Here is a 25,971-nt window from a genome sequence, read left to right on the forward strand (position 1 = left end):
GAGACTACAATAAAAGAACTTTTCCACTGTACAGTTTTATAACAATCCATGTGAGATTCTTAACATGCTGAAAAACTTAAGATTATTCAATATTTGCAGCACTAAAAAGAGACAAATGTGTGTGGTTTTGGCTGTCACTTCTCCTCATGTACTTTGCTGGAAGAAAAATAAATTTTCAGCAACAAACACCATTTATAAAAGTAATGTTTTGAAGAAGGGAAAATATGATTATCTTAATCTTTCTTGTCATTGTTCAAAGCAAATAATATCTGTATAGTGAAAAAAAGTTGAAAAGGGAAAATATGCACATGAGGGAAATTGTAGCACCAAATAATCAGAAAAATACTAAAAGAAAAATGTAGTTCTTTACTACAAGTCCAGGTTTAGTACCCCTTTCCTTTCGCAGATGCTCATTTTCCTTGTCAGCAGCTTAAATATTTTGAGCTCTTGGAGCTGTTCATGCCTTGCATATTTCTTCCTTGTGGTTTTAATTTGCAGGGATCTGGGCTGCTAGTGCAATTGCAGGCGAGCTCAGGCCGGCGCAGGCGGGAGATGAAAGTGGCAGCCGTGCCTCCCGTCGGGCACTCGCCGTGACCTACTTCCAGGGCAGCCAGACATAACACGGGCACCACGTGCTCCCGCCCCGCCGTCAAAACAAACCATTAAAACCAGCAGCTTAAGACTGATTTAGGACCCTCTGGTCTGTAAGTGGTGTCTGACTTTTTTGATCTGCTAACTGATCGCAGGTGGATGAAAGGAGATCTCTGAGACAATTAACCATGAATTCGACAGCTTCACTGTCACAAGGGGGGACAGTTAGAGTTTTGCCTAGGAGAGCATTAAAAAAGCAGCATTCAGTGATTGCCATGGCAAAGACATGAATGAAAAACAGGGGATGAAAACACAGTCGGCTTAATATCCATTCAAAAATTCTGCCCTAAGTGTCACATCCTCCTGATTAAATTCTTGGTTCTACCCTCAGTAATGTTGCATTTCAACAGCATCAAATATTCTATGACAAATACAAGCACAGCTAAAAACAACTGGGAAAAACATTGTGGATAAAAAAAACCCTAGCAGTGGCTGGGAAAGTCGTAATTTTCAGTAAACAATCCAGCTATTTTTTGCTCAATAAGCCTGCTACTTTTAGAAAAAGGATTCCAAACTGATGAGGTTAATAATTAAGGTTATTTCTTCTTTGATGCCCTCCAGCTGATCTTAGTATTGTGCTTAGCAAAGGTTGAGTAAAGACACTGAAGCAGGGTATGTATGGTAGCATACTCAGAGGTAGCCTGCTGAAGTTTCTTGCAATGGAATGACAAAATAACTATTACTTTTAACCCATTATTATTATATCATTATTTTGATATTTTGTTTATAATTTTGACTAACATCAGAGTACATAATCACAGCCCAACAGCCACTGAGATAGACAAATTCTTTATTCCACATGAAAAAGGGGTGAAAATTACACTTTTTGTTTTCATTGACTGTGGACATTTTTGAAATGGAAAGCTGGTACAGGAAGTCATCAGAGAATAAAAATCTATCCATACTGTATGCTTAACCACTGAACCAATATGTCTTTTTAAAACTCCTTCGTATGAGAATCAATGGGTTTGGTTGAATAGATGACTGCTGCTATCTATGGTGGGCCGTGATTTATTGGCAATTTGTGAGAAAGGGAAAGTCATAAAACATTTCATTTCATGTGGTTTTTTTATTTATAGCTATTTAACTTGTTGTAGGAGGACTGATTCTCAAAGACAAGGTAAAGAGAGATGAAAAAACTAGCATTTAAACCTGCTCACAAAGGTAGGTAGCTCCACCTGGAATCACGTGGCTTGGCAAAACTGCAGCTCAGTGGTGGGAGGATCCCCATTGGTGCAGTTGACCCTACAGTGTCCTGCCTCACATTGGGGCAATGTGTCATGGACTCTAGATGTCCATGATCCAATGTCATGCCTTTGGGCATAGTAAACTCTCAGAATAAAAAAGGAGTGAACTGAGTAGGATGCCTTTTATTTTCTATATCTCCCCATTTACCCTACTTTTGCTTCTTAGGAAACACCTCAGACATAGCATAGCCTAAGCATGTCTAGGACCTCCTGCTCCCGTATTAAATGCAGTAGGGAAGAACCTAACAGCTGATCTAGATTCTGCCTCTTTGGGGAGGATAGCTCCCTAAAACTTAGGCTTTTATTCTAACTCTTCTCCCTACCAACAGAGAGAGTGACTTTCAAGAAAAAAATATAAGTGTCTGAAAGATGCTTAGGAGGTGGAAGACTCTCTGGAAATATGCATCCCTGTCTGCACACCACTTAGTTGAAAATTTTCCTCCACTATGAAAAAGGAAAAAAAAAAAGAAAAACTAGAAACCACTACCCACCAATCCTACAAGAAAAGTAAATTGTCTCTTGCATCTTCCCAGCATTCTGAGTAAGGAACTCAAATACTTTTAGGAGTAAACTCTGTGGTGAGTTTAGGATATGCTGTTTCATCTGAAACATTTCTTTAAAACTTAAAAATCCTGATATAGCTTAATATTTTGTAAGAACATTTCAAAACCTTGACTTCTTGATACCTGGCTTATTTTTATTTCTTTTTCTGTATTCTAGTTTCTTTAAGTTTTTAAATGTTTCTTTAAAGTTTGTTTCTTAATATTTCAAAGTTCCAATGAATAAGTCTTTAAATAGCTGCATTTGTATAATTACATAACTGATATAATATCAAATTCTGAGACTTTTGATTTGCTCAAGAATTTTGAATTTTGAGAAGGCCTAGGTCTTTTAAGCTTTAAAATGATTGGAGACAGGGGAACATATTAAGAGATTTTTCCACTGCCAAGCTATTTCTCTGATCTGTGCTTGTCTTGTTTGGGTTCAGGGTTCTTTTTTTTTTTTAATATTACTATATTACTTACAAGCCTTATACCTGATACAGTCTCAGAAAGAAATACCGCAAAGTAATTACACATATATCTTTTTTTCAGAAGGTCAAAAATTTTCTGCAAGATAACTAAAGACATAAATGACCAAAATCTCTCCAACCAGTGGACTTTTTTGAATGCACCTTCCCTACAGAATAAGGAGGGAAGTAAGGGACTTGCTGTACTGTTGGAGGTAATCATAGTTTGCATAACACTCTTCCAGCCTTTTTACTCTGTTCCAGTTCTTCATATTATTGATTGGATCATAAATAGTAAAACTGCAAAACTTTTTTTTTTTTATTCCACTTAACCAAATGCTAATGTGTTTGCCTATGCCTTCCTGCATTGTCTCCGTTCCTGTCCATGAATTTTGCCAAACCTCACAACAACACACTTTAATGCATTTAGGTTTTCTTCATAAGCAAAGCAGCCCTGCAACAGTAGCATCTGGTGTTTTCTGAGGGCCCATCCAATTGGGATAGACCAAATCAAGCACCAGACTGCCTCTACCTTGAAAAATTGCCAGATTTTCACATTTCCCTCTAATGGAGCAATGTTGAAGATACTGACTCCCTGTCTTGGTAGTCACATCAGTTTTGACTGTTGACTGCACCTTTCTTCCAGAAAATCCTATTTATAAACTGTTGAGCCTGGAATGGCCCCTAAGCCTTTATCCTTTCTTCATTTCAGTGCCTTATCGAGAGCTACTTCTGTCACAATGCATTCACAAGAATGATAGTGTTTAATGGTTAGGAAGTAGGAAAATAGAGGAAATGTCATGCTTCTTGAATCCATGGAATGCAAAAAGTCAGCCAAAAGTATAAATAGAGTTTATATTTATCAGTACAAGAAACACAGTGGTCATTATTTGCAGGTAATTTTTCTTGCAGTATGTATCTTACTCTTGAATAACCTGTTTATGTAGCAATCTCTTCTATTTGAATTACAATGATCCCTAAAACCCTTTGCTCACATGAAATGCTTCCCATTTGTGATTACTTATGCTTTGCTGAAATATATATTACCATAAGAATAAAAAATATTATTAATTTCCATTATCATGCACAATAATTCTGTTGTTTTAAAATCTGAGTTCTTTTCTTAGCATTTCAAGTTGATCACTTGTACTTTCAACTTTTCTTTTAAAAAAAACTATGTTGGCATTAAATAAAAGTGTATATTTCATTTGCTCTTCTACATTCTGTTTACTAAGATGATTGTACCAGATAGAAGGCTTTGAAGTGTTGTCAGTTTTCTGAGAGTAAAAATCCAAGCCTGCAACATCTTGTATTTCTTAACAGCCTTTTGGCTATTTAACAAAAAATGGGATTTGTTTCAGCTTTTTATGTTTTACTTTTTTCCCCATTATTTAATATTGCATAATTGTTTTTCTTTCATTTTTAATAAATAATATAAAGAAAAATTCAGTAACATTCTTTACAGGGAAGGCCTTGGATGGTTTCTCATTCCATGTTTATTTTGGGAAATGGATGCTTAGTTATTTAGCCAGTTGTACTGTTAACATGCAAATTTTCTACAAGAATGTTCTCTTGGTGGTGCATGTACGATAACAGAAAAGAAAAAAGTCCCAAATAAAATGAGATTAAATTAAAAAAATCACAGCATTATTCTTACATACTGATCTCTTTAAGTTTTTCAGTTCTTATAAACATCTCTTGGACTACTCTCCCTTTTTACTTCTGGGACTCCTTTTAAGTCTGAGTACAGTTCCAAGGAAAACAACTGAAAAAGTCAGTTTCATTGCCATCATACTTGGCAAGTCAAAATTCTGGGGAACTGGAGGCCTGAACTAGAATAACAGCTCTCTTACTCAGTCTTCTCTTTTCCTTAGAACACATTTTATATTTCAAGGACATAAACATAAAATTAAATAAAAGTAAGTACAGTAGCTGTTGAGGTTTTTTTTTCCTTTTTTTATAAATATTTTTAAGAAACAGCTACATAGAATAGAAAAGGCTTTTCAGACCATCTAGTGCAACTATTAACCCAGCACTACCAAGTCCATCATTAAACCATGTCCCTAAATACCACATTTACATGTCTTTTAAATACCTCCAGGGATGGTGAGTCAACCACTTCCCTGGACAGCCTGTTTCAATGCTTGACCACCCTTACCATGAGGAATTTTTTTTTAATTTCCATAACTATGACAAACTACAGGGTCTCACAGGACTGCTGAGGAATACTCATTTCTTTCCTTTTTTTCTCCCCACATGCTTTTTTTATACATACATACATACATACATACATATATATATATATGCACATACATATTTATATATAAACCTATGAGTGCATTACAATGTTAATAACAATAATGCATGCTCCTTTTTATATATAATGAGGACATTTCTAAATTAGATACACAGACTGATTTTGCTATACTGGTCACTGTGAAGATTAATTTTCAAAACTTTGTATTTTTTGCATTATGAATTAAAATATGATTTCTGGATAAGTTGAGAGGAACAGTGATTTAATAATCTGAATATGTTTTGAATGAACTCAATAATTGTATTTTAATGGCTGTTCAGTGGTGTTAACTATATTGCTTAGACTGTATCTCACTTTGTGTGCAGCTGTATTCAAACACCATGAACACAGCAAAAAAAGCTAAACAGCCCTCAAATGTATATATGGCATTTGCAAGTCCTTAGAGGAGTGAGTTTTTTCCTCTAATTGTATTTCACAGCAGAGTCCTAGAATGCCTTATGTCTTGACTAGGCCAGCCACTCTTTCTCTCATCTGATTTTCCTCATGTTATTATGATGGAATGTGAACTCAAACTTCCTTGTTTTACTGCTTTTAAGTAGCAATCTCAGGCACTAATATCTGCCTCTGCTGTTCTAGCCTTTAATTTAGTCTGCTGTACAGGAAGTGGCCTATTTAATACCCTCTCCCTTTTAGTTAACTAAACCTAGCTTGAAATTTCTAAAAGGAAACAGCTGTGCTTTGGTAAAACACAAAAGTCACTGGATACACTTTCCTGTCCCTCCTGGGGCTGAGGGTTCCTGAACCAGAACCAGACATTTATTGTGCTAGCAGGTGGATATACCATACCCTTTCTTCCATGTAAGATGCATATTCCACCTTTCCCTAAGATTTTGGTTTATTCATGAAAGAAAAAATCTTGACACTGTGGACCTCACAAGTTGATAAGTGAAAGGTCATAAAATGTAGTCCAGATTTTGATTCTCTAGAAAACTTTGTTCTCATCTTCCTTAAGAGGCAAGCTGCATAACAGAAACTGCAGTAGTGTAAAAGCAAGCTGACAGGTGCAGTATCTATAATGCTTATGGAGAGACCAGAGCATTTGGCAGCAAATACTGATCTCTCCAATATTATTTCTTAACTTTGTCATTAGGAACGTCAGCTGCATTCACGTTAGGTATCCTTAGACCTTTTTTTTGCTTGTTTTCCTCACTATCATCACAACTCTCCAGTGTAATTATCAAAATAATGAGAACTTGCCAGTGGAGATTCAGGTGAGGATGAAGCTTCCCATTTGGCTCCAGAAATATGACCTTGTGTAGACAGTGTTTTTGAGAGAGCACACTTATGGGGAAGAAAAACCTTCCTGTGCTGTCCCCTCACCTGTGGTTTGTAACTGCATTGGGTGGTGCTTTTAACCAAGACAGTCTTTCTCTGTACTCAGTTGTGCATTCTCTATGACTTCTTTTAAAAGCTCATCATATTGCACCAGCATTTATAACTCTGTTTCATTAAAATATTTCTAATTCTTCTGTGTCCAGAACATCCTTTTGAGGCTTTTACAAAATGTGGCTGCATTTCTGTCAAACAAGATTAGCTTAAATAAAAGTATCAGTTTTCTATGAAGTATGTTGGCTTCTTGCCTACTCATTCTCACCAACAAAGCATGCCATGGTTTGTGTCTTGGCTACCCCAGACCCTCTGTCTCCTAGCAAGTGTTGCTGTGGAAGCTGAAATGAGTCAGTATGTTAGAGCCTAGACACAATATCTGAGAGTGATAGTAATGTACTTCTTCTTTTTAACAGAATTGCGTATCTACTCTAATTTTAACTTTAAATACATTTTGACAAATGATAATATCTTCATACACAGGATAATTTTTTTTTAAATTTCACACCTAATATCAGTGTACAATTTCATACAGCTGGAATCCAGGGAAACAAGTTCTCTCTACGTGTGTCTGTAATTGACACCTGCTGATAATTCAGTAAGAAGGATAATAAGAATAGATCATAATGCAAATTCAGAGTTATACATTGAACGATCATATCTGATTCAAATATACTATTGTATCAGATTTTAATACTTCCCTGCTTGGAGTGTTGATAGTTTGGTCTGATGGGCAGTGGGCAGGGAGGACACTGGTATCTCGCACCACTGCATAGCTTTCTTTAGCACTTCTGCCACTGGCCTATAGAGCTGAAGAGATTATGGGATGCAGTGGAAAGGCAGGAGCTCCTTACACTTCTTAAGGCATGTAGACGCAGTGAGATATTGGTGAAGCAAATTCTCTTGGACTCTCTCTGCAGTAAATCTCAGTCTCTGGATGAATACATATCAGATCCTCTGATCAGGTCTGTTTCCTGAGCAGGCTGGTACAATTCTCTAAAAGTTCCTGTCTTTTACTCTCTTAATAAAAACATGGAAAGTTACCTTCACAGTAGCAGTTGGTGAAAATGTGTAACTCATTTTTTGAAACCTTGAACAGTTTTAAAGGGTTTTTTTCATTATTGTTGAAATTAGAACATCAGTGACACTGCAACAGATAGGTGTTTAGAGGACCACCTGGAATAAATTCATTCCAGGGAACAAAATTATAAAGATCAAATGTAACAGATGTGGAAATTTTAAAGAGAATGTCACTAGGTCCCTCCTAACTGCTTGGCTACTGAGGCTTTGCTTGTACCTTTCAGTACAAAGCAACTTTTCTCATGGTAAGATTACCTTGATATAGGCTTTTGTGCACTGCTGCAGTGTATTGAATACAATCAAAACTTTGTGCTAGGTTGTTACTAACTGTATTTTTCCAAGGATGGCATTTTTGGTAGTGGATTTTGGACCTTTCTGTGATGAATTATTAGTTCAGATGAAATATCTATCTGCTATACATAACACATCTATCTTTGGGTGCTTTGGACAGTTTAGTAATGTTGATAGCTGTTAGCAATTTCTCACCAAAGACAGAGCAGAATATTTAATCATTAAACATTTAAAAACCAAATAACAGAAATATGTGTGGAGCATTCAAAATGTTTGACTTCAAGCACTTTATTCAGTCAGATGAACTAACCAAATAGCTACACCTACTGAAGGAAACAAAACAGGGAGAAAGCAAAGACTCCATTGCTGAATTCTTAGTTCTCATCTGGTATGGTGTAGAAGCATTATCCCAGGTGACAGCGGCGGTATTTGTTTTAATGCCTGTGTAGACACATAGGGCTCTCCAGAGAGTGTCTAGGGTGATTTAAAATAGAATCACAGTCAACTGTCCAACTAAGAAGATTTCATAGAATCATAGAGTAATTGAATGGTTTTGGCTGGAAGTAACCTTAAAGGATACCTAGTTCCTAACCCCCTCTGCCATGAGGGCTTGTTTCTGTTGGCTGAGAAAATTAACCAAGGAAGATATTGCAGTAAATAAGCAGTTTTAGACTGGGGAGGTCTCACTGTTCGCTGTGGATGCAGAATGTGCAAAACCAGCTGAGGTTTTGACAAGTAAATAGGCAGGATGTTTTGACTTGATTTTTGGGTCTATTTCCTTTTCTTCTTTAAAAAAAATGAAGTGAAGTCAGAGCAATTCACAATTCTGTCTTTGAGATACACTTTTTTATATCAAGTCAATTTATTATTTGTGCCTTCATTGTAACTGTGGTCTGGAAAGGTGACATGGGTAATAAGAAAAATGAAAATTGATTTTTGTAAAAGTTCTTTTCCTTTTTAATAGATAGTTTAATAGACAAATTTTGTACTATGCAAAGCATCTGTAACAGGTCATTGCAAGGACTTTAGGGATAGCTATATATTTTTATGTGTTTACCTAAAACAGAAAAATGTGCTTGCAGGAAACCCAAGTCAACAGCCAAAATTTTAAAATGAGTAAGTATAAAGCAGTTAAAAACACGCACTATTTCACATCTTGCCTCCAAAGCAGAGATTAAGTGTTTGCTGAACAGTTTATGAAAATTATATAAAAATAAAATGTTGACATGTCTTTGACTATCAATTTAATTAACTGTATTTTCACTCAACAGTTTGGAGTTATTGAAACAAATACCAAGATGTCCCTCAGTTCAGTTGATTGGGCATTTCAGCAAGATAGTGTGTAAGGTACTCTTGAAAAGAACTGAAGTTCACATTAAGGTTTTTATGCCATTACTTAAAGCTATTATGGAAAGTATTCTTTCCACACATGTAAATAAACAACATTGTATCCAGTGGTTCTCAAGGCTGGACAAGGAATACATCACCACTAGCACAATAGCCAAAACACAATTGTCTGTCTTTGGGATGGGCAGAAAGTTGTAAGCAGCAACTGGAGCTTTAGAGGAACTGACAAGTTACATTTTTATGACCTGCTTGAAACAATCTGCTTTGACATTTCAGGAATTACCACAGCTTTTGGGAAAAGCCAAGCATGCAGTCTGAGCCCAACAAGCCAGTACTCTGCGTTGAAGTTTAATTAAGCCACCTACTGAGAAAGCTACCATAGGGAAAGCACTTTTCTGAGCATCAAATTTGCAAACCAGTGGTGAGCATCCAGAGAAGACAGCACTTTCAACACCCAATATATTTGCCCTAGTTCCTATGAATTACACGCCCTACTTCTTATGAATTATGCATGTCAAAAGCTCAGTTAGGAATAATCTTCACAAATTTGGTCATTACAATGCTGAAATAGTCAGTTTATCAATCCACAAATAGAGTATGCATTTTACCTACCCTACTAGTTCAGTTTTGTAATAGAGTGATATAGTTAGACCTTAATTAGTTTACAGATTGTCATTACCATGATCTATTTACTTTTTAATCTTCTTCTGGTTTAGTTTTAATCCATCAGTATCAGTGAATTTTCAAAAAGCTTCATGACATGCTGCAGTATGTCACTAGTGTCCTTAGATAGCATGATAGAGAAATTAAAAGAGGCACCAAGCCAAAGATCATTAGATGGAATTAAGGAGTTGGCATGTAATTGGTGTTACTTTATGTTGAATTAGAAAATGAGCTACTCTTAATATATTCTCAAACAATTGAATTATATTTTCATGGAATTGTTGTTTAAACTTTTGATACATAATGAAGAAATTACCAATGATTTTTAAATAAACATTGTATTGATGTCAGTGGGACAATTCCTTCAAGTTAAACTTCCTAAGACTGAGGCCAGATATGAAAAGTTTATGTGAGGTTTTTTAAGTGCAAATACAGCTTGGTACTCATTGGAGTTTGCTAAGATTAATTTTTAGACCATAAAATGAAATTATACAGTACTACTCTCCTCTTTCTTCTTGCCTCTTTGTCTTTCTTCTCACTTATTACTGTCTTCAGAATTAGCCCCATGCTCTCTGTGGCATATGGACACTGTTTTGGTTTGGTTTGGTTTTTTTTTTAATTTTGAATGGCAGTCCACCAATATTATTACTTTTGAAACACCTCTTTAAAAATGTCTTCTCTGCCACATTATGGTGTTATTGCTTTTTCTACTTTGTCCTACACACCACGTTAAAAGATATATTGGGCACCTATTTGTTACAGATGGTGCCTTATTTTACTTTAAAAGGAAATCAGTCTTTTATTCAGGAAAGCATGATAACTTACAAATATTTGGATTTTTGTCAAATGCTAACATTTTAGGTCTCCTGGTACTAATCAGCCATTTTCTAAAAGTGGAGAAAAGATGGGATTTTTGTATTGAACTGAAGTTTAATCTTATCCTAACAAACATTCCAGGGATGTTAGATGACCCTATTTTCACATAGGGGCCAGATAAACTCTTAGAGCTCATCTTTCACTACCTGACGTAGCTTACCTGGGAGAAAGCCTGTCTGGTTGTGAGGTTGAAATTTTTAAAAACTTAAATGTCATATATAGAAGTTATGAAACAGATAATACTTTCCATAAATGAGTTATATTGCTTGCTGGTCAGAGACAGTGATACATTCAGCTTTGAAACTTTAAAAATTTAGTAATTTGCATAGAATACATAAAGAAGGGTAATGAGGTTCAATTTACTGGAAATACATTTGTAGGATTTTTTAAGTATGAAGAAATTCAATTATCTGGGAGCTGTTTTCTGTGACAGCTTCACTCCTTTTGAGACTGCAATGATATTTCTGTTTTTCATTTTTAAAAACTACATTCAATCTGCATTAAAATCACAGGAAAAATATATACTGGCTTTTCTGAAGTCTAGAATGACCTTTTACTTGTTTGTCCACTACAGAAATGTTCAAAAATTCTCTAACTCTTTCAAATAATAATCTCAAATAAACTTTATTTAAACCATACACTACTTCCCAGAAGTAGCCAACATGAAAAAAAAAAGAGACAAAAAATTGCATCAAGCACAGCAAAAGAAATAAAAACTTGAAAAGTACCCTAGATCTTAAAGTATTTTATAGAAAACACTTGTTCTTCATAGCCAAACTTTAAACACATTTACTTAAGAAAAGACATGAAATAAATGCATAACTGATAAATAGAGCATGTGCAAACGGTAGATTTTAAAATTATGATTATACTTCATTTGCTGTAATTCAGATATGTTAGAGTATTAGAATGAGATATCAGGTTTACAAATGTAAGTAGCGAGCCCTTTATCATTAAAGGGTTTTTTACATTCAGAATTTCATGGCTTCATTAAAAATCTATATGCAAGATATTTCCACTGTACACATATGTGTATATTTATATATATATATATATACATATATATAGATATGTATATATCTATGACGAAAGAGTTAAACAACTAGAACTAATAAGATTAAGATCCTGAAGAATGGAGTGTACGGGCAAAAGATCCCCAGATTAGTTTGGTCAGACACACAGAGGTTCTTAAAAGATGCTGCCTCTAAGCTTAAAAGCTTGGACAATGGACAGGCAGAACAGGAAAAATAGCAAGACATGAGATAGCTGGGTTCTAAGTCACATTTAAATACTCAGTAAATGGATCTTTGCAAAGCTGAACCTTTAGCATCTGCAGGTTTTATCAGACATGCCAGACGATGCAGGCTGCAGGGATCAGAACAGGGAGAAGGGAGAAGGGAGCAGCTATGACACAATCCACCCTCAAGGGTCGTATGTTCTTCCTGGTTATACAGTGTGTTGTGGATTGTAGCCAAAAAAATGAAACCAATTGACTAGGTGAGGAATGACAATGGAAGCTCCTCTGTAGAGTGCAAAGTTCAGGATGGAAATGCCACAGAGGCCCAGGAGGAACAATCTATTTATATAAAAGAATAGGAAATGAAACAGTGACTCAATGTTAGTTGTCTTGATTTAGTGTACAGGTCATTCTTTGCAGGGCTGCTAGAACAAGATGTGTTTCAGTCACCTGACTAAATCATCTGTGTAAGAACATTGATTGGATTAGTTACTTACTTCAAGGTTTCTTACACAAGACCCTGGTACACTTTAATAAATACTCTTTATCCAGTTATTTATTTTATGAAAACACCACAAATCAACCAGGAACAGTGTCATCAAAGTAACAAATTTATGCTGAAGGTGCTATAAATGTAATTTATGGTCATTTTAAAAATTAAAATTGTAATAGCTACTTACACTTCAGTTGAATTAGAGGAGAAAGCATGCTTGGGCTTTTTGGTTTTGTTTTTGCCATGTTCAAGATTAAGGCAGACTCTTAAGTAACTTGGATTAGTGTCCTTGTGTAGTCTGCAAATAGGATATCTATAAATAACCTTAAGTCTTTGTTTAGTTTGTAATTTTCTGTGTTCTAGGATTATGAGAACAGGACCAGAGTGAGAGTAGGAGGTGAGCACAAGGTAAACTTGTATATGTGTCAAGAAGAATTACCTGGGACTGTTTCTCATGAATCTGAATTCATTTCAAGGCCACCTTCTATTCCGTAGTTTTGCTAAGGTATAGGAACATAGCTTAGTGTCATTTTTATTCAACTTGACCAGTAGCTTATTGCTGGAGCACACTTGTAGTGGTTTTAGCTAGGCCTCAAATTAGCAGGCTCAGAGAATCTACATGGATTGAGGAAGACAGCTATCACCTGACTGGGTAACCAAGGAAATATTTCATACCAGATTACACAAACCTAAGATATGAGTGAGCAGTGGGAGGTGTTAGGTCAGTTCCACCATAGCCGAAGTACAAGCAAGACATGCTAGAGTTGTTTTGCTGTGCTAGGCCTTGCTCCTGCTGCTGCTGCTACTTGCATTTTGTTTGAGTTCAGGGAAGTAGAAATATTTTGTTGTTACTCTTTCTGTTTCTTGCTGGATGTCTTTTGGGGTGCTTATAGATCCAGAGTGATAGAATCTGTTTTTGGTGGGAAGTAGAAAATTGTTGTTATACCTAACTTGTGCAAGTGTGTCTTATATTGTAATTTTCTCTTAATTTTCTCTTTTCTGTATAAATATATGTAGCTAGTTTAAGCATAAAGAGGGTTTTTTTTTTCTCTTTCTGTCTTTTCTCGGTGAGGGGACAGAGGCTCTGACTTGGTATTGAGCAGTTGGCATATTGCCAGCTCAGACCAAGACAACGCTCCATCTGAATTTAGAAAATGGAAGTACAAAACTATTCACATATCAAAGAAGGGAAGGTATAATAACAGCTGACAGGTATATCAGATTACTCATTTGTCATGACATCAGAAAAGCTTCAGCTGAAAGTACAGGAGAGTGGGAAGGTTAAGGATCATGCACTGTTGGGACTGTTTTGAGATGACTGTTTGCTTGTTCAATGAATTATGACCTTCAAAATGCTACAGGAATGAAGACATGCAAATGTCAAGACAAAGCCTGTCCTCGGGAGACTACCAATGCTAAGAATGATTATCGCTGATTGTCTGACTTCTAGTAGAGAAAAGCGGAGGACAAGTGTCATCACCATATACTTTGACTTGATTATATTGAAATAACTGGGTTTTTTTTAAGTTTTGGGTTTGTTTATTTGTTTGTTTGTTTTAAATCAGAATTTGATGTTTCTTGAAAAATATTTGCTTCATGCAGGAATAATTGCCATCATAACTTGTTAATCTGATTTTGGATTCCAGGACTCTTTTGCCACCTCAAAAGAGAAAAGTATAGGAGGGAAATCCCATGAAAACCTACTGAAGTGTTCACTGGAACACACAGCACTTCAGATGCAGTTCCTCTGAACTACTGTTGAGAGATATCTGAGTTAAGAACTTTCAACTATCCCTGTATACATTTTATGTTCTATTAAATTTGCTGGTTAATATGCTTTTAAATGAAAAGTTCAATACTTTTAATTAGTATGCAAAAACATAAGTGAAACCCAATATATTTCAGTTATAGATAATAAATAAATGTCCTTTAACTGAAAAAATAAAATGCAACTTTTTCTCAGAATTTTTACTTGTTCACCTTTTTAGAGGTAGATGGCATTTATTTATAGTCTCACAAAAAAAAAATCAGAAGAAAATTCCTTAAAATAAAAGCCAAATGTTGTAAGGTGGAGAAATTGAAATATAGAAGCAAAAAAGTCTGAAACTTATGCAGATATCTCTTTACTGTGTTAGAACTGACTTTGAGAAGTTCAGATCTCCGGTCTTGACACTGATTTATTTTTCAGTCCCAATCAAGTCACTAATTTTTGTGCCTTGTTTCCTGATCGAAAGTGCCAGAAAATGTAGATAGTAAGTGACAATTTGGATGCTCTGGGTAAGACTTTGTGCTGGTGATATGTGCACAAGTGTGGGACTGGGCACCCAGTGACACTGCTGCTGGACAAACATGCAAATTAGTATCTCTGTAGCAGAGGTGGTAAGACTCCAGCCTTCTGTATGTTGTATTTCTCTAAGAGGCTACATGAGTGGTAACAAAATTAAAGCTGAAAGTGACAATTCCCCCTATCTTATGGAGAATTGTCCTGGGCACTCTTTCCTATGAGTTAGTCTCTGGGGGGGAAAAAAAAATCCTGCTAAAAACTGAGGCCTAAATGGGACCTATACTAAAACTAAAAACAAAACTACCACACCACCCAATTGAATATTCGGCAAACAAACACTGGTCACTTGTGAAAATGAAAACAAAATGTTGCTCAAATACAACTGTTAATGTTAACGAATAATAACAAAAACATATATCATAATTTCAAAATATCTTCTTTGTCTTCTGACAAGATTCAGTAGGATTAGGTTTTTGTGGTTTTTGAAAGCAAGTGCAGTCTGTATAGCTCCAGAGGGTCATAACAAATATAGTACCCAAAGCTGATTGCAAATATTGAAATTGCAGTATTTGTTCTCCATAGCTCATGCTTCCATCACTTAGAAGCCCAGTACCTTAACTCCCAAAAAACAACATTAATTGGTTCTGTAAGCTGTCCTATAACAAATATTAGAGATGTTTCTGTTCCCACTGACCAAGAGACCTCACATTTACTATGGTCATTTATACATTCCTTCCTTCCTTCCTTCCTTCCTTCCTTCCTTCCCTCCTTCCTTCCCTCCTTCCCTCCTTCCTTCCCTCCTTCCTTCCCTCCTTCCTTCCCTCCTTCCTTCCTTCCTTCCTTCCTTCCTTCCTTCCTTCCTTCCTTCCTTCCTTCCTTCCTTCCTTCCTTCCTTCCTTCCTTCCTTCCTTCCTTCCTTCCTTCCTTCTTTCCTTCCTTCCTTCCTTCCTTCCTTCCTTCCTTCCCTCCTTCCCTCCTTCCCTCCTTCCTTCCCTCCTTCCTTCCCTCCTTCCCTCCTTCCTTCCCTCCTTCCTTCCCTCCTTCCTTCCCTCCTTCCTTCCTTCCTTCCTTCCTTCCTTCCTTCCTTCCTTCCTTCCTTCCTTCCTTCCTTCCTTCCTTCCTTCGAGATAATCAGTTTGATACTTTGAAGTGTTTATTTACTGCATCACTACTATGCCTCTGGTCAAAGTGGATTTTTTTATTTTTCCTTTCTGTCACAATAAAAATGACAGTGAAAATTTAAGAAGTACTAAATTATAAGTATTATGTGACTTTAGTAATTTTCTTCTTTATCGCTTGGTCTATTCTGCAATATATGATAATTTATCCTCCAGTAAATTTTCAAGCAATTATTTTGGATAATAAACAATGAATGAAAAATTATTGTAATTTTTTGTTTGTTTGTTTACTTTGGTTTTGTTTGGACAAAATGAAGAATAGTCCTGAATACTGAGGAGGAAATCTATGTATGCAAATCTTAGCCAGTAATTGCAGGCCAAGGATGTCTTGCAGACATAATTTTGGAAAAGTTTCAAATGCTTTGTTAAGACACCCACACCTATGAGTATACAGCTAACAGAAATAAAGTTTGAAATTTCTGCAATATATTTATATGCTGCAGAATATAGTAGCTAATAGCTAATTGTTCTAAAGCAATTTTCTTTGGGGTAGTTCCACTATGATGTAAGACACATGAAAAAAGAATATGTTCATTATAATCTGAGTTTACATTAGTTCTCCATCTTTTAAAATCCTCTGTTTTTTTCTTCTAAAGCAAAATTCTGAGTCTTTGCCTTGTAGTTTTGGGATATTACCACATGTACAGTTCAGGTCCTTCCAGAACTAAAGTCTGAGTCATATTTTGAGTAAAAGATGATTGTAAGTTTTTTCTTTTAGAATGACTGCCATCCAGATCTTCAAGCAGTCCATAAATGGAAACTGAATGTGTAGGTTGTCAATGTAGAAAGAATCTGTATCAAGAAAGTGCAGTAGAATAATGATCTAAAAAGATATTAGTTTTAATTCATGCATGAAAGTGATCTGATGGCTCATGAAAGATGAGCTATGATTAGACCTATTTTCTTTCGAGTAGATTAAAAATGAGACCTTATCAATTTCTAGTTAATAAATTCATGTTAAAATTATTAACATGATTAATTTCTCAAGTGGGGTATATAATTTCAATTAAAAATCTGCAAATATGTTACTGGAAAAAATAACTTCACACCTTATGAAAACAGAATTAATTTATTATTTCTTAACATTCCATATTTCATAAAAGAGTAGTAATTATAGTTCTTGCCTTTCAAGGAATTTATGCAGTTTAGAGAGTACACTCTTTTTCACTTATATGGTCATGTGTAAAACTAACAAACTGAGATTTTGGAGCTTCCTGACAAAGATCTATGACTGACACTTCCTGCTATTGAAGGAAAAATAATATTTTTTCAACTTTTTCACTTTTGTATGATTTATGGTTCACTCTTCAAAAAATTTAATGTTTTGAAACTGAAGACATTTGCTGATACGAGATTGCTCTCCAAGGAATGGGTAACTTTAAACTTTTGGCAATTAGTTGTGCTCCATGTGCCCACGCTACTAAGACCAATTACAGCAGAAGGCTAAAAAAGCTTTAATTAGGTATGGTGTGATAGGTGCTCAGTCCCTGTTTCTTCCTCATGATGAGGTTAACACTGAAGGATGAATATTTTTTTGCATTAATAATTATATACTGGAAACCTAATAAACATAAGCTGTACTGTTACATCTGAGAAAATATTATTATTACTGTATTGGTAAAAAAGTTGTGATAGACTGACTAAATTCATGCAGGAAATTCCCTGAAAAACAGCTTCTGAGAAAACTCATGTTATTTCAGAAGTAATCAATTGCTTGAGTGCATGATTATATTTCCTTTCTCTCATTTACATTCCACTGAAATGGCTGGAAGTAAATGCTTAAAAATGAAGAAAGGCTGAGACAACAGAGTATGTTCAGCCCCTGTGAAGAGGAGGCTTAGAGAAGACCTTATCACCCTGTTCCAGTGTTAAAAGGGTCTCTACAGAGAAGATGGAGACTCCTTTTTCACAAGGAAGCACATGGCAAAAATGAGGAGTAGTGAGTACAAATTACTCCTGGGGACATTTCAATTGGGCACACGAGGAAAATTTTTCAGAATTAGAGCAATCAGCCATTGGATCAATCTCCCCAGAGGAGCTACGGATTCCCCAGCATTGGACACTTTTGAGTTTCATCTGGACAGGGTGCTGAGCCATCTTCTCTGGATCATGCTTTTGAGGTCTCTTCCAACCTGTTATTCTGGGATTCTATAATTGAAAGTCAGTGGGGAAAAAGAAAATAAAAAAGAAAAAGTAAAGGTGTGTAGACTGTAGTTACAATTCAAATACTGAGGTGCTCATGACTTTTGGCCATTTTGCTATCTTGGTAACTAGTCAACTTGCAAATTGGTCATACTAATAATGTCCTTGCCCTCGCAACTTATAAGCTTGGATAATTTTATCTTTTGTTTGATTGAAATCCAGCATTCCTGGATATTATGAAAGAGGTCTGAATGCCACAGAAGATGGTTTCTTTTGCTTCTCTGATACAGTCCCTTAGTAAAGTTTCCCTTTGCATTTCTTTTATTCAGGCTGGCTAATGCTTCTTTCCTCAGGCAGGAAAATGCTTTCATTATGGTGGTTTTATGTGAAAGGTAATATTCAATACAGGGATATCGTTATCTAGCTTATGTATGTTGTTCATTTGCAATTCTTAAACTGTATAGAAAATCTGAATTAATCTGTAAGTGTACCTTAAGAGAGTTAGAAGTCATGCAAAATCAAGGGTAAAAAGTGAACATTTATGGCTCTAATTCCCCCATTACTAACTATACACTAGTAAATGGAGTAAATCCTTATAAGCATGAGTTTACTTTGAATATAAACAAATTGTTCTCAGTGTTGGAAAATGTGACTGCTCTTCTGCTTTGGTTTTCCTCTCAATGTCTACATTCAGATGAATTGTGATGAATTTAATGCCAGAATCATTAGAGAAATAAACAGAATATCAGATATGTAACTATCTAGAGGAGTTGTGGCAGTCAGTTGTGTGAATTATTCAAACCACTGATGGTGTACCACAATGCCTGTTGCTACTGAAATGGAAACAAAATCAATTGTGTACAACATGCATATTAATATGTACAGTGTGAAGAGAAAGCAGATGGCAGGATGCATAAAAATTTAATGTTCTTCAATCTGTTTACTTATTTTAATCAGCTATCATAATCATCACCCACTGTGTGCTTTGTTTACATGGGGAAGTGCTAGTGTGATCAAGCAGAAGAAAATCCTGAGAATTATGCCAGATCCAAACCTGGTAATTAGAAACAGAAAGCTTCTGTATGCTACAAAGGATTAGGACAGACCAGAAGACACCATGAAGAGTTAACATTCACTTAGAACTGCATTTGCGCACAACATAACTGAGGTGAAATCTGTGCCAGCATAGATTTAGCAGGTGGTACATGTGAAGAGATGCTATGTTAACACTGGCCTGTATAATTCACATTTCTACAACCCCTGAAGTGCTAACACAAGCTTTTTTTTCTAGATGTAGCATGTGTTCTTCCATTATTTTCTTCATACAGTACTTAGAGGTTTCTTGTAAAAAATGCAAGGTGTAGTCTTCAATATGATTTCTATGGAGAAAATGTGACTTGGATGGAGAATGTGGTTTTTTTTTTCCAAGTGTGTTTTTTCACATACACAAAACTGAGTGAGCAATTCATAATACAGATCAAGGTATCTGTCTTCCAATGCTTAAGGTGAAAGAACCATGCTAAAATTAAGCCCTTCTGAGATTTAAAATATTCATTTTGGTACAAACCTTTAAAAGTGCAGTACGGAGTTCAGAAGTGGGTTTGACAAATGTCTTGCCCTGGAGATGACCATGATGCATAGGATGGACAAAGCCTGCAAATAGATTATAGTGTTGGAGATGGCGATTATATGGATAGGCAGGAATGGAGGAGGGCAAGGGATCGCCGGACCGAGTTTGATGTGTGGAAGGTCCAGGAGGACCATTCCTGACCCGGACTGTGACTCCATACCAAGGACTTTCTCTGTTACTACCTCTACTCCTTTTTTCTTGGGTTCATGTTGCCTCTCCCTGTTCTAGCAGTTTCCCCAGGCAGGCAGGAGCAGTCACCAAAGCTACCATTGGCCGGCTCCCTCCAAGGGGCGGTCCCGATCCTGCCTGTCCCCAGTTCATGCCCCAGTTCACACCCCTTCAGTTCCTTTACCCAATAGTTTGTAGCGGATTTGCATGCTCCGCCTTAGCTCCGCCCTCTTTCCAGAACCTTCCCTACCCCAGGTTATATAAACCCCTTGTTCAGTTAATAAAGTTGGATCAGCTCTGATCTGCGGATCAGTTCAGACCATCCTTGGCTCCTGGGTGTTTGTTTCTCGTGCGAGGGCAAACCTTACCTGGGGCCTGGGAACCTGCAAACGACAGCTCAGCAGGCAGTCTGCAAACCCCCATCGCTGGTCTGGTCCCTTCCCAGAGACCAAGACTGCGACATTATAGCGCATAACAAATGTGTATGATATTGTGAGTGGCACATTTGTTTTAAATTTGCATGCTCTACTCTGATTCTCAACTGTTTGTTAGAATGCTGTAAGGATTTCTCAGACTTGTAGAAGATTTTGTCCAAACAAACAAAATATACTGGTTTTGGAAAAAACAGTTACTGCTCACCAAATAATAATGTATTCAGTTTAAAACAGAAATAATGAGGATGACAGAGATCAGTTGTTAATATTTTAAAATGTCGCATAGAAATTGTTCTTATATACAAAACATACTTTACAAACTGAATCTATAACACCTATAGAGAAATATATAGAAAAAATTCTGAGAGGAAGGAAGTGATGCAAAGGAAACAATTGGCATTAATCAAGTTGATCAGGGTCCCACAAGTTCAGGTCTTGTCCAAAATAAAGTAAGGCTCCTTCTTGTTCATCAGTAGAGTGGAAAGAAGTATATCTGCTAGGTACTTTGACTCAGATTTTGTCATTCTTGTGTTAGGGAGATCTTAGCCTATAACTAATAGTGAAACGGCTAATAAATTATGAAGAAAATAATCTCACTATAGGAACAATCACCTGAGGTGAAGTGACTACTGATCTGCAATCCACTGTTCTGTGGGCTGCAAAATTATCTGATGTGAATGAAGATATACATCTGGGGAAGGACCCAATGACAAAACTAATCTTTGAAAGTCAGTCTGGGAGGTATATTCCAATTTTCCTCCTACACAGATTCTTTCAGGAACCTTGTCTATATCATTATTTCCTCTTCTGTAAGTGAGTAAAATAACAATTATCTTTGAGAAGTAATTCTGGTTAGTAATAAGGTCGACAATATTTTCAAGGTGCCTGTCTAATACAGATATTTATTTAAGAAATTAATACCTTAACTTACTTGAACAAAGGATGAAATGTTTGTGTAGTAACTAACAAGTCAGTGACTGTGGCTGGATCCCCGCTCTCAGGGTGGAGTTGTGATCTGAACTGGGGCACCGTTCTTCCCTGGGGAATCTCCCAGAAGCAAAAAGGAAGTGAACAGAAGACGTTGATTTCCTTGGTCGGACTGTATTCATTGACTAGAATGGGTTCCCTCACCTAAAAGGCATCAGGGTTCGTCTTCCCTAAACCTGTAAGGTGAAGAAAAGGCATGATGACAATGGCTCACTAGGCTGTTTCTGGGATGGAATAGTTCTGTTGCCTGATAGCCTAAGTTCCTGTGGAAATAGACACTCAGGAACAATATTAATGGAGAAAGATAGATGGTATACCTCTATTGAAAGCTTTCAAAGTGCACACCCGAGGTCTGTGCACGCACATGCACAGGCCCACACATGCACACAGACATGCACTCTCATGACCCTCCCATGACTCTCATGGCTTTTATAACTTCTCCAGCAATATAACCAACCATGATTCTCATTTCCCTCTGTGCTCCACCCATAGGTGTCACCCCGTAGGGGTCTTCGGAACTGCCCCTTGGAGAAGTTCCAGAACCTCCAGGCCTTCTTCTTGTGTTTTGTCTTCACATTATCTACAGGTGGTTTCTCACAAACACCATGGCCTTGGCAGGGCATGAGAAAACTCACAAATCTGTGAGAAAAAGCTTTAGTAACTCACCTAAGATGTGAACAACCTAGGAGAATCCATGTAACATATATAATCCCAAAAATCTACAAAAGGTACACTAAAATCCTTAGTCATCAGTTCTGTGCCTCTTTTTAATGAAGTCCATTTCTTTTATTCAAAAAAATTAATTGGATAAAGGATAGTGGTTTATCTCTTTGGTTTGTCCTTGTAGAGGATTCCATGGAGGCAATAGATTAACACCTACAGTATGTGACTATTACAATTCAGATACAACTCCTATAAATTAGCTATTTCCCTTTTCTGTAATTGTCAACTACCTATACGTTCCTTTATGTTTCACTTATGGCTCACCACGTTAACACCTACATTTATGGCAAATGATATTTGAGAGGCTCTTTGTTTATCATTATAAAGCTCATTGTGGTTTCAACAGTGTGTGCCTAAGTGGCAGGTCAGCTGAGGTAACTGCGATGGCTCCTACCTTAGCAAATGCAGTTGAAGCATGAACTAGAGGACTTGAAAGCCAAACACAGGCCCTTGCAAACCTGAACATTTAGTTCAGCTCATGCATGCCATGAGATGCACATAAAAAGATGGGCAGTACCTTAGATGAACTTCAGCAAATATGATGGAGCAGCAGCAGAAATACCAAGCCTGACCTTCCCAGTGTCACTGAATAATGGCTTACCAAGTTTGATACAGTCCACTATAAAGCATGCATGAGGCTTGTAAGACCCTCAGTCAAAATGAAGGAAGAAACTCTTAACATTCGGGTTGCACTAATTGACCTGTTCGGACTCTAAACAAACTGAACAAGCCCTGGGAAGTGACTGAAGAACACCAGTTTGTTTACATGAAGATTCCTTGATTATCAAAATTTTACCCTAGTCTTGCTTGACTTCTTACCTAAGTATCAGGGTGCATCTCTTCACTTTTGTCAAATTTATATGTTTAGAAATTTTTGAAAGGTTGAATCAAGGAAGCATTTTGATCACATATACTTAAATAAAAACTTTTAATGACGTGCCATGGCACTGAGACATAGTTTAAAATCAACTCACAAGAAGAAAAAATTATGTTTAGTTTGGGTAGTTTTTGCATCTACTTTATATAAGCTAACAGAGCTTTTAGGAGCGAATAGAAATGACATAAGAGCAAAGTAAAAGGTTATGTCAGGCAAAGCAGATTTTTTGTCTTTCCTTTGAGTTAAAACAAATACATTTACTGTTTAAATATGAGTTTGTGTATGTAGGTGTAATTTTATCAGCCTTAGTTGCATAGAGGGTTTAACTTATGACAGAAAAAATCTATTTTCTTTGATATTATTCCTTCAGTTTGACCTGGATCTCATCCTTGGTACTAACCACATGACCAAAAGCAATTTAAAATTTTGTAATACTATCTTGGCACAACAAGATATGGAATAATGTAGAAATAGCTATGTTAAAACTCTGAGTTAATATAGGTCACACATAGAGTACAAACATTGCCATATTCCAGGAGGAAAAATGCAAGATATAAAACAATGACATGGAAAGACTTACAAAAGATTCAAGAACTTGTTTTATAATGACAGTGAGTACTGTGTCATAGTCTGCTTTGAAAAAAAAATTGAAATTGAAGGAAGTAAGTTATTACACAGATATTTCATAAGAAATCTGATCAGCACTGCTACATACAGTTGAAGTGCATGGTGCAGAATTTAAGGTGGGAAAAATATGTGCTTAAAACAATATGCTTCTGCTGTGTTCAGCAGGGACATGATGGATATATGTGGAGCTGCAGCAGACACCCTTTCATTCATGCACCCCCATGATGTCAATTTTGTCGTACAGATGGAAGAGAGATAGCAAATTCACCTATTTCCATATCCCAGCCTTCACCTCCTACTTTCCACTGAAGTTAAAATGTTAAAAAGTACAGAACAAGATAAGGAGAAGTGAGCTCAGCTTTTGTAGAAAATGAGACTGGAAGGAAAGACGAGGACTAGAACTTTATCAGATAGGTATTTCTTTGTATTTAATGCCCTATTCATCTATCTACTTTTCACTACACATAACACACAAATAGACAGAATCTCATGATGAACACATGAAAAGCCCAACATTACATTATTATTAAAACATCAAAATCATGTATCTGAAGGTGAGGAAATGCTGGAAGAGGCTTCCCTGGGTACTATGAATTCAGCAGTCTTTGTTAAGTTTTCTGATTTGTATGAATTAAAATGTATTCTTAATTAAATTAATTTTTTTCCAGAGGCCTCTGTTTCCTTCACAATACAGAGTGGATGATGCTTACTTAATGAGCAGCTGCTCAATACTGGTTTTGTTTCATTGTTCAGCATGTATGGTCCCATTAGTTAATTACTAGACACTAACAATCCAGATTCCTATTGAGAACTATTAATTTCCTCACGGACTTTTCTGATTTCACTATCATTTTGGAATACATAACAGAAGCCTTCTCAGCATTATGTGATACCCAGGATGATGTCATTCCCATCAGGATTACAGAAGGGATTCAAGTCCAACATTACTATTACAATGCCAGCTTCAGACAGCTGTGCACTCTTTATTTGTAGACTAAATTTAGCCTCCTATGTTAGCTCTATCTGTTCAAATATATCTCACAGCAACTTTTACTGTAGCTGGGGAAACCAAGTGGCTCACCTAAATTTAAGTGACTTGAAAAGCATCACACAGTAACTTTTTGACTATGGAAGAAAATTCATTTCCCTAGGGCTCCCATAAATATGATACTTTTTCTTGCTTAACAATCCCTTACATCATTGTCTGCCTTCTGCTTAACCTCTGTAGAATCTTCATGGTGAAAGGCTTCCATTGCATCTAAGGTGTATGGTGATTCAAATACTGAGCTGTGTCATGGACATCTAATGTAATGTGGATTCATACTGGGGAGGGTAACTTCAGATTGTGTCAGCAATTTTAATTCTCATGCATTGCCATCTATCTCCTCAATTTTGTAACCTTTGTGACATGCCTTTACCATATCTTTCATATATGGCTAGAAAGAAAGAAATCTGAAAACAGAATCCTCCTGACTCCTCATCACATTTGCTTCTGTGTGTTGCAGTAAAACTATGCTACTTTAGGACTAACAGAGAGTAAAAGATCTTATCCTTTTTCTGGTCTTTCTTTAAGTTCCCAGTTCTGGCCTCCTTGCATGCCTGTCAGAGTGAGACAAAGTAAATGATAACCCATAGTGGAGCCACGTTCTGGAATTTATGTAAGAACCATCAAGGTTCTACCCTGTTTCGTTATTGCACTTGCTCCCCTAGAATGCTGTGCTCACTATGTCTTCACTTTATTGCTTGGAGTCTCCTGCTGGCCCTGGAAGGTTGGGCAGAAAGCTGTGCCAGTCTGTGCTGTGCAGCTGTTTGTAGCTACCTGTCCCATATTCTATCTGCCAAGTTCCCTGGGTACTTCCAAGCAGATATCAGATTTGGAGAATCCTCCATGACTTGCAAGGTATTTCTTCCAGTCTAGTTCATGGTCTTTTGTTTTTCAGGCCCTCTTTTAGTTTCTGAGACCACTTCTCAGGAATCCTCCTTTTCGGCATCCATATCTTCTTTCAGGAATTAATTTTTCCCACCTAAATAAGGTATGCACAGAAGCACAGCACATCATCTTCTTCCTAACTGATGGATCCATCTCATTTTTTTTAATTAGTATCAGAATTCAGAATGCGCCTAGCTTGTTTTGTCTAGGTGTTGCCACAACTTAAGACCAGCTGGTAGTAGTGACACATAAGAGAGCAGATTTCTGCTTTAGAGTTCAGAAGTTCAGTCAGGCATTCACCCTCCCACACAGATGTAGTCAATTGTGTACCACCTGTTAGCATTAACAACTTAAGCTATTTTTGCCTGAAATGTTATTTTTTTCCCCCTTCTCCAGTTTCTGGTACTATCGATCTACTTGTTTCAATCTACCTTTTGGTTTTTCAGCCCTTGTG

This window comes from Pithys albifrons, chromosome 3, assembly GCF_047495875.1.
Source record: "Pithys albifrons albifrons isolate INPA30051 chromosome 3, PitAlb_v1, whole genome shotgun sequence".
Taxonomy (NCBI): Eukaryota; Metazoa; Chordata; class Aves; order Passeriformes; family Thamnophilidae; genus Pithys; species Pithys albifrons.